Here is a 10,050-nt window from a genome sequence, read left to right on the forward strand (position 1 = left end):
CAAAACACAACACTACTATCAGAATATATGCAAAACCAATTTAAATGTAACCAAAAAATACAAGAATACACAACAGACTACAATTCTACACTAGATCATATCTATACTAATGTAAATTTAACGCACTATGGTATAGTGATTACAAAACCTTATGGGTAGCAGTTTAACACGAAAAATGTATCATTTAATATGTTCTTTTCTTTCAGAAATTTCCAAGGTTTACAAAAATTATGTACAAAATGTATACTCACATTTTTTTCTCATTTCAGATGATTTCTATACAAGAAATCAAGCAGACGAAACAAGAAGAAAGCAAACCTTATCAAAAAGCAATAAGAGCTAACATAGTTGAATGTTCTACCAAAACTAACTACAAAAGCGCAAAGCAAGAAAACAAAATCTTCTATCATGTTGCTCTAGCAGATGAAAGTGGTTCAATTAAAGGAACTTGCTACAACGATGATTTTTGCAAACAGACAAAAGAAGGAAATGGAATTAAAATTAGAGGTTTTTTTACCAAGAACAATGTGGTAATCTTAACTAAGCAGACAAAGATATCAAGAATGCAACCTTTAACAATTCCTCAGGCAATTATCCAAGGAGCAGAATACATACTGCAACCACCTGCTCCATCAATTTCACCAATAAAAACAATAAGAGAAGCAAACTTACAATCGTTAATGAGCATATCAGTGACAATATCAGAGGTACGTTGTTTAAAAGTAAATATTCTTTTAAACATATTCACTATTAAATTTAAGTAATTCAAATCAGTTTACAAAGGTAAACACAATAACTTTAACCCCTTCCATGCTCATGACGGAACGGTTCCGTCATGAGCATCGGTCGAGCTGTACTTATGACGGAACCGTTCCGGCATGACCACGCTCGGTTCTATTAGAGCTCAGCAACGGGGGGAATCGGCGCCGCACAGAAGGGGTTAAAAGCATATTTTAATATATATATGTAAATATGCATGCATAAATATATATATATATATATATATATATATATATATATATATATATATATATATATATATATATATATATATATATATATATACATACATATGTATATATATATATATATGCATATATAAACACATATGGATATTAACTAGTCTTACATATTCATTTTGAAAATGTTTAATATTTGCAAAATGATCTCCCTTTATAAAGTACTTATACACCACATACTCTCTGCCACACACTCTGTACAACACATTCACTACTACAAACTTATTACACACTCTCTAGCTCCCAAAATGCTTTATAAAAGAGATAATAAAACAAGCACAACCTTTACAACTAGGGTTAGAAATCAATACAGGGGAAATAGTTGATTCTATAAAGGCAATACCAGGGGCGAAAGCCTGTGGGCAAGACGGGTTCCCAGTTGAATTCTATAAAATCTTCATAAAAAAACTATCAACTCCCCTAAGGAATTTATTTAATCACATCAAATTAGGAGGAGTGGTACCCGTGTCCTTTAAAGAAGCAATAATAATATATTTTGTAAAAAAAGACAAAAGTCCAGAAGATATTCATTCTTATGGGTCAATAAGCCTTCTGATTTCCGACTACAAAATCTTAATGAAAATCTGGGGCCATCGTTTTAAGTATGTGGCGCAAGACGTCATACATAACGATCAGTCAGTATTAATAGCTATGGCTTCTGATGCTGAATTTTTAATTCAGGTACTAGACTATTTTAATGTTAATTCAACCCCCGCCTATATCCTAATGGTTGACGAGGAAAAAGCATTCGGCCTAGTTAACTGGGCAACCCTGTTCCATTCTCTTACCAAATTCGGGTTCCCAAAACAAGTGATTAAGATGCTTCAGAATATTTATCAAGGTGCCTCAGCACAGATTATAATAAACTCAGAAAAAGCTGGCTCAATCCAAGTTAACCGCGGGACCAGGCAGGGCTGTCCTTTGTCTCCCCTTCTTTTTACTTTTTTTATTGAACCCTTGGTTATTAAAATTAGAAATAACCCAGACATCCTCCCCCCTATCTCCGGGATGGCAAAGCTTAAGCTATTTGCGGATGATATTATCCTCTATGCAAAGCCAAACAAGGAGAATATAGAAAGCATATTAAAAGAATTTAAAGCATATGAACAAATAGGAGGTTACAAAATTAATTTTAAAAAAACGGAAGTCCTCGCCTTAAACACCAGTCTTAGCCATCTTCCATCGTGCTTGCATGTCCAGGCCGTAAGTCGAGACCCTATTAGATATTTAGGCATATACGTGACCTGTGATTACCATCAGCTCCACCTCCTTAACTATGTGAGAATGAAGAATAAAATCAAGAATCTTCTCTCCCAATGGCTTTTAATCCCTCTCTCCTTGATTGGTAGGGTATCTCTGATCAAGATGTCGATTCTACCTTTACTAATATTTTTGTTTAGCAATGTCCCTATTAAACTGAATTCTATTTTTTTTAAAGATATCAAATCTATGATCAGAAGTTTTGTTTGGGGGGGGAAACCCCTAGGGTAAAGCTATCCGTGATTCAACTCCCAGTTCTCCAGGGGGGACTTGCTCTTCCACATATAAAAACATATTATGAGGCAGCCTTTTTGGATTTGGAAGCAGGTCTGATAGGTCCAAAAAACAAACGAGATAGCTTCTTCTTAGTAAAAATGCTACAAGAGTCTGATTCTCAAACACAGGTATTTTTAAAGATCCCAAAACTCCCTAAAAGGACGAGATATATGACCATAAAATAACATCTATCAAGATTACAGTCCTTTTTCGAGAAAAATCTGAGTTCCTCAGCTTCTCAGTTTTTAAGCTTACGAGAGTGTTTCTGTTTGGGAACACAAAATTGGGAGAATTTGGGATTTCGGGAGTTAAGACACTTCTTTGTCCAGAATAGAAATATCTCTTGGCAAGAAGTACTGGCTAGAATAACCACTCCCATGAAACCAACGCTATTTGAATATCTACAAATCGTTCACTTCCTGAGAAGAACTATTGGTGGACATCTCCCCACAATGGGTGAGCAGGTAACACTTCTTTATGAGGCCAAAATCACCGGCATAGGAAATTGGTACAAGAGGCTCCATTGTGCCGGTCAATTAGACACGGTGGATAGCCATCTTGAGCAAATACTTAGTCAAACTCAATGTAATTTAACACACAAGGAATGGGAAACTATAAGTTTGTTAGGCTATAAATCACTATGTGCCGCAAACTTTAAGAGGATAGCCCTCTTGTCCGGTTGGCTAACGTACTGGACTCATGAAGCACTCGAGAAAAGGATCCCAGAGGTCGAGAATGAATGTTTTAGATGCCAAGCCGCCGGTCAGGGGGGTTGGCTCCAAACCTTTTTTTCTTGTCCACAATTGAAATCTTTCTGGGAGGCGATACTCACAGACATTGAGGAGGCTATAGGGAAAACACTAATACCTTCAGCTCAATTGGCCCTCTTTGTTATATCCAAAGATAGAGGTACTCTCAATGATAATGAGGAAATATTTGTGTTTATTTCTTATATAGTTGCTCGCTCCCTAATACTCCAAAATTGGAAATCTAAAGAACCTCCATCCCATCTAAATGGTTTAACAAAATGAGGAGGTCCCGGAATTTCGAAAAAGCTTATGCTTGTAGAGTGGGAGCAGTCAGAAGTTTTGAAAGAAATTGGAAGTATTTTGAGAATCTGGAGGCAATAAAAGGGGGGTTAAGATAAAAACTAGATTGAATACTAAAACTAAATCTATATGATTTTGAAAGCAGTCATGAAATGTTGTTAGATTTAATTAAAGAAGCAAATTTCTTGCACAAGCACTTTATTCCAGGTTGGATTGCACTGTATTGAACTTGCACTTTACGTTCAAAGCTTGCGGATGTTGCAGATTGTCTGTATTAGGTTGGATTGTTCTGTATTGCATATGCACTTTATGATCAAAGTTTGCGGACGTTGCACATTGCTTGTACTAGAAAATTAATTAATATTTTGTGTAATAAGGATTACATTAATGACTGCTTTCGAGTTTTACGTATTTTAAATCTCCCCCCCTTTTAACTTGTTCTTCAATCATGTTTTACTCTTGCGTGACTCAATTAGACGAAGAAGCTTTTTTACCCTTGTTTTCATTTCCATTGCTCAAATTCTGCATTCATGAATTGTATTTTGGAAAGGGGCGACCACTCTGTCCCCCCGAACGTATGGCGGAGTACCACGATCCCCCCGGGAAGCCATCTTGGGCGGGAAGCGAGTCTCGGCTGGTATGCCCGAAGCGGCGTAGCCGGGGCGCGCTTTTTCCCGCCCTAGAGTGGGTTGGCCTAGACACTGACGCGGCTGGCCACGCCCTTGGGGCAGGCAGGGGCGGGTTTACGCCCGCCCTGAAGACGGATAAAAGGAGAAGCAAGACCAGAAGGCATCCTCTTGTTCCTGTGCTCTGAAGCTGCACCTCCTCGCTGCACATGAGCTCGAGACGGAACGAAGAGCCAATTTTGAGCGTTGTAATCGTTCTTGTTTGTTTTTCAGATACTCTGTTGGAGAATGCCGAAGAAGGCGGGAAAGCGCATGACTACTGACCAGATGCTGCGCGTTCTCATGAAAGAGGTGACCGACCTAAAGAGGCGAATGGATAAAGACGAAGAAGGGGGGCCGAAACGTCCTTTGGCGGGAGCAGCCCCGGGAGGGAAAAACAAGAGGCCCAGGAGGGGAGCAGCTGGGGGAGACATCCCGGGTCCCAGTGCCCCGCTCGAGGCACCCACTCCCGTGCCGGAGGAAGGGAATCCGATTCCCGTTGTGGTCACCCCCGTGTCCGGAGAAGATATGCCGCCCGAGCTGGCAGCACAATTAGCAGCGTGGTTGGGTAAAGGTAGCGAGGGCGCCACGGCTGTCGACGCGCAGGTGCTGATGAAGCAACTGCGTGAGAAACGGGAAGCAGCGAAGGTGTCCACGCCGGCTGCAGCAGTAGAGGAGCCACAGGGGACGAGTTCGGCCGCAGAGGCAGCGTCCGGTTCAGGTAAGCGGCCATTGCCGATTGCGAGGGATGAGTCAGCACCCTCTCGTAGGGAAAAGTTGGGTCAGCATGTTCCTTTGGCTATTAAAGAGAAAATATGGGCAGGAGAGTATGTAAACATCTTCTCGTTGCTTACTGATCACTATGAGATGGAGCATGTTAAGGGCCAGAAGGACCTCATGCATCCGAGTGTTTGGCGCGCTAAAATGGCTGCCTTTAAGGTAAATGAAAACATTGGCAATTGGGGCAAAGCGTGGGGGGTTTTTACGTCGATCTTGGGGGAACGAAGGCCCGATTTGCTACCCGAATTGCCGATTTATCAGTCACGAATCATGGGGTACTCGATATCACACGAGGGTAATCATTGTTTCTGCTATGATAATCTTTTTAGAAAGGCTAAAGAACATGATAAAAACTTAACTTGGGTTTGTTATGATTCTGTGTCATGGTCTAAAATGAAGGATACTGGTATGTTGAAATTGCCATTAGTAGGGAGTAACGTTGGCGAATCTTCCCGCCAGTATGCGGGGACGCCCTTTCGATCAGGTGCGGGTACCGACAATTACTCGAGGCCTGCCGGCAATACAGGAAAAAGGGGGGTTTGTTGGAACTTCAAAAGGGGTAAATGTACTAGGCCCCAGGGATCGTGCAAATTTAGACACGAATGTAGTGGGTGTGGGCAATCATCCCATCCTGAGTCCACGTGCAGAGCCAAAACGGGTGATAACGTGGGTAGAGGAGGCGCCAAACAGGTCTAACATAGTCCGAGGGGCGCCTTTACCTACCCCGATTGATACCTTGGCAATGATTCCCTGGCTCAGTGAATACCCGGATCGTACTTCTGCTGGGGTGTTGCGGAACGGGTTTTCTTATGGTTTCCGCATCCCAGTGGGGGACTTTCAGGGTGTGGAGAAATGTAAAAATCAGCTCTCGGTCCTGCAGCATACGACCGTGGTACAGGATAAGATCCGGAAGGAGGTTACTCGAGGTCGAGTCGCCGGTCCGTTTAGTGTACCCCCGGTTCCTAACTTTGTTTGTTCTCCTTTAGGAGTGGTCCCCAAGAAGGACCCGGGTGAGTTCCGGCTGATACATAATTTATCAGCCCCACGTGGTCTTTCCGTAAACGAAGCGATAGACCCGGAAGTGTGTTCGGTGCGGTACGCATCCTTCGATGAGGCCGTAGCCATTTTGAACCGCCTGGGGCCCGGGGCGCTGATGGCAAAATCGGATATCGAGTCAGCGTTCCGGTTGCTCCCGGTACATCCAGACGATCAGCGTCTCTTAGGTTTCATGTTTCAGGGTCATTATTACATGGATAGGTGTATGCCGATGGGGTGCTCTATATCTTGTGCCTATTTCGAAAAATTCAGTAGTTTTCTACAATGGGTCTTCACAATGAAGACGGGTTTCCAACATGTGATGCATTACCTCGATGATTTTTTGTTCCTGGGGGCAGCCGGGGATCCGGAATGTGGTCAGGCTTTGGCCGAATTTTGTGTCTTAATGAATCAGTTTGGCGTGCCATTGGCACCAGGTAAGACTGTGGGTCCTTCTACTTGCCTCGAGTTTCTGGGGATCGAGTTAGACTCCGGAGAAGGTTGTTTTCGTTTACCAGCTGACAAAGTGTCAAAGTTCAGGGCATCCCTGCAAATGTGTATATGTGGATCTAAGGTTAAGCTGCATCAATTACAGCAGTTAGTTGGTCAGTTGAATTTTGCCCTGAGGGTTATACCAATGGCCCGCCCCTTTTCCCGTTCGATTGCTCAAGCCATGGTCGGCCTGAAGGAGGGCCATCATCGCACAAGGCTCTCGGCTGAGGTCCGCCAGGACATGCGCATTTGGTTGGCATTTCTGGCGGATTTCAATGGTCGAGTCGTCTGGAACAAACCGGCCGTGTCCTCTGAGGAGCTGGGGCTGTGGACAGATTCGGCAGGGAGCATAGGTTTTGGTGCCATCTTCGGCACAAGATGGTCTGCACAAAAGTGGCCGGCATGGTGGCATGACAATGGACTGACAAGTAACATCGCTTTCCTGGAGCTTTTCCCCATTTTGGTGGCCCTGAGAACTTGGCCCGAAGGGTTCAAAGATCACTCTGTGGTATTCTGGTCTGACAATATGACCGTGGTTGAGTGTATCAATAGCCAGGCAGCACGATGCAAATTGATTTTGAGACTGCTCAAGGAAATTGTTTTACTGTGTATGCAATTGAATGTGCTATTCAAAGCAAGACATGTCCCGGGGGTAATGAACCAGGCGGCTGATGCACTGTCTCGTTTTCGTATGCAGGCTTTCTGGGGTTTTCTTCCCACAGCGGACCCGGAGCCGGCACCCTTTCCCGAAGCTCTCTGGTCTCTCGGTGCCCCGAACTTCGTAACCTTGTGGGAAAGAGTTTAGCACCCAGGACGAGGAAGGCATATGAAGGGGCGTTCCGGTCCTATTTAGCCTTTTTGGGGAGTGATAGAGAGGAGCTTTGGGGCCAGGAGGAATGGGTGGTGAATTTTCTGATGTCTTTACATCTGGCTGGGAAATCGGTGGCCACGGCTCAGAGGCATCGGGCTGCCATTTCCTTTGTTGCTAGGGCTCATGGGATCCAGGACCCGACAGCGTCTTTCGTTGTACAAAAAGCGCTACGTGGGTGGCAACGCCTTGAGGGTCGCAGAGTAGATGAGAGGCGCCCGATAGGTTTGGATAGATTGGCCCAGTTGTTATCCAGACTCCCTGCTACATGTTCATCTCAGTTTGAGACAGTGTTATTCCGAGCCGCTTTTACGCTGGCATTTCATGGGGCGATGCGGGTAAGCGAACTAGTGGCGAGGAACAAGCAGGATGTGACAGGAGGTTTGTGCCAGGAGCACGTTCAGATCAGAGGGGAGACAATGACTGTCTCATTTGTCAGGTCCAAGACCGATCAAAGTGGGATGGGTGACTGCATAATCATACGCAGGATTCCCGGGTCCTCCATGTGCCCGGTAAAGTGTTTAGAAGATTACTTAGCATGAAGGGTGGCATCATGGGGGGGGACCTTGTTGAGACACGCTGACGCCACCCCACTGACAAAGTTTCAGTTTCAGCGGGTGCTTGCGATGTCGATTGCCGCTGCGGGTTTGAACCCGGGCGAGTTTGGGACCCATTCCTTTCGGATAGGGGCTGCTACAGAGGCTACAGCCAGGGGTCTGAATGTGGAGCAAGTTAAACGGGTGGGGCGTTGGTCCTCCAATTGTTATAAAAGGTATGTGCGGTTGCACATGTTGTGAAGCTGTAACGATGTACTCACGCTTCTTGTTTTTGTTTGGTTTTCAGTTGCGCAAGCCTACGAGGCGGGGCGGACTATGCAGTCGACCCAACACCGGGCCAGCGGTCAGACATCACCGGCTGTGAAAAAGGAGGTGTGGGTCGTGGGCCACTCATACGTGAGGCGTGCCGCGGACGTATTCAAGGCAGGTGACATGATTCACGTGGCTGGGGAATACGGGTACAGTGTGTCCTTCTACGGAAGAGGCGGTCTCTGTATTGACCAGTTTCAATCATTTTTCGAGGGTTTGTTAGGGCGGACGAGGTCACCGCCGTCTGTAGTCATAGTACATCTTGGGGGCAATGATTTGGTCACCACTGGTAGACGACTGCTCCTTGAGGCGATGCTTTCCACTGTAAGTTGGGTAGCGAGGAGAGTTCCAGGGTGCACAATTGCGTGGTCCCATATGATCCCACGAAAAGTGTGGCGGGGGGCTATTTCTGTTCCTGCTTTGAATCATTCTGTTAGAAAGCTTAATAACAAAGTGAGAAGGTTGTTCCGTTCCAAGACACTGCATTATATTTCGCATGGGTGTATTAATGATGACAGTATGTATTTGGGGGATGGTGTGCATTTGTCTCGGGTGGGGAATGAGTTACTCATAGGAGACTTCTTAGCATGGCTGAAAACGTTATAACATGACCTTTAGGTAGGAGTTTTGTGGGGGGTCCGGATAGCCGGTCAACTATCCGGCCTGTGGCGGTAAGGTCATGATCGGTGAGCACTAATTGGAAGATCCCTATGAGTGGGCGTCACCCAACACGGATGGGAGCGCTCGGGGGAGGTGGCCATTGGCCCCTCAACGGGGAGGCGGTCCCTTCTAAGGATGGGTCGCCGAAAGAAAAGGAAAGGCGGTCAAGGCCCCTTCCTGGGTAGGGGGGGTTACAGCCCCCTCCTGGGGAATTTCCCGGGGCCAGGACGTCTGCGACGGCAGATGTGGTAAGTTGTGTGGGGTTTGGGGGGGGTCTACGCTACCTTCTAGATACCTCACACGAGTCCTCGTACGACCTCTAAGTGGCGTCGAGTTTTATTGGGGCCCCCGTCAAGTCAAGGGAAATTGGTAATTGCACTTGAGGTACGCCTCTGGGCCGCCCCTCACAAGTGAGGGCGATATTTCTGGGTTAGGGATCTTGACACCGGTTACGACCTTGCCGTTGGCCCTTAAACGTTAGGATGTACAATTTCAAATTTCAAGTAAATGTTTTGTAGGATGTTAGTTCGGCTAGGAGAACCTTTGTATTAGAGAATCTGTTAAGGTTAGCCAAACATCGCAATGTGGTAATGAAATTGTACATAATATGAAACTGTTGATTTAATGTTTTAATTTTGTTTCATATTTTAATAAATACGGCCGGGAGGGTCACTCCCTCCCATCTTCCAAAAACTTCAGAACTGTTTCCGGTTTCCCATCCTTGGGGATTGTGTTGAGAGGGGGTGGCGGGTATCTCAGCCATATGGAAAGGGGCGACCACTCGGTCCCCCCGAACGTATGGCGGAGTACCACGATCCCCCCGGGAAGCCATCTTGGGCGGGAAGCGAGTCTCGGCTGGTATGCCCGAAGCGGCGTAGCCGGGGCGCGCTTTTTCCCGCCCTAGAGTGGGTTGGCCTAGACACTGACGCGGCTGGCCACGCCCTTGGGGCAGGCAGGGGCGGGTTTACGCCCGCCCTGAAGACGGATAAAAGGAGAAGCAAGACCAGAAGGCATCCTCTTGTTCCTGTGCTCTGAAGCTGCACCTCCTCGCTGCACGTGAGCTCGAGATGGAACGAAGAG

The sequence above is a fragment of the Lissotriton vulgaris genome, unplaced genomic scaffold (assembly GCF_964263255.1).
Source record: "Lissotriton vulgaris unplaced genomic scaffold, aLisVul1.2 SCAFFOLD_1957, whole genome shotgun sequence".
Lineage (NCBI taxonomy): Eukaryota > Metazoa > Chordata > Amphibia > Caudata > Salamandridae > Lissotriton > Lissotriton vulgaris.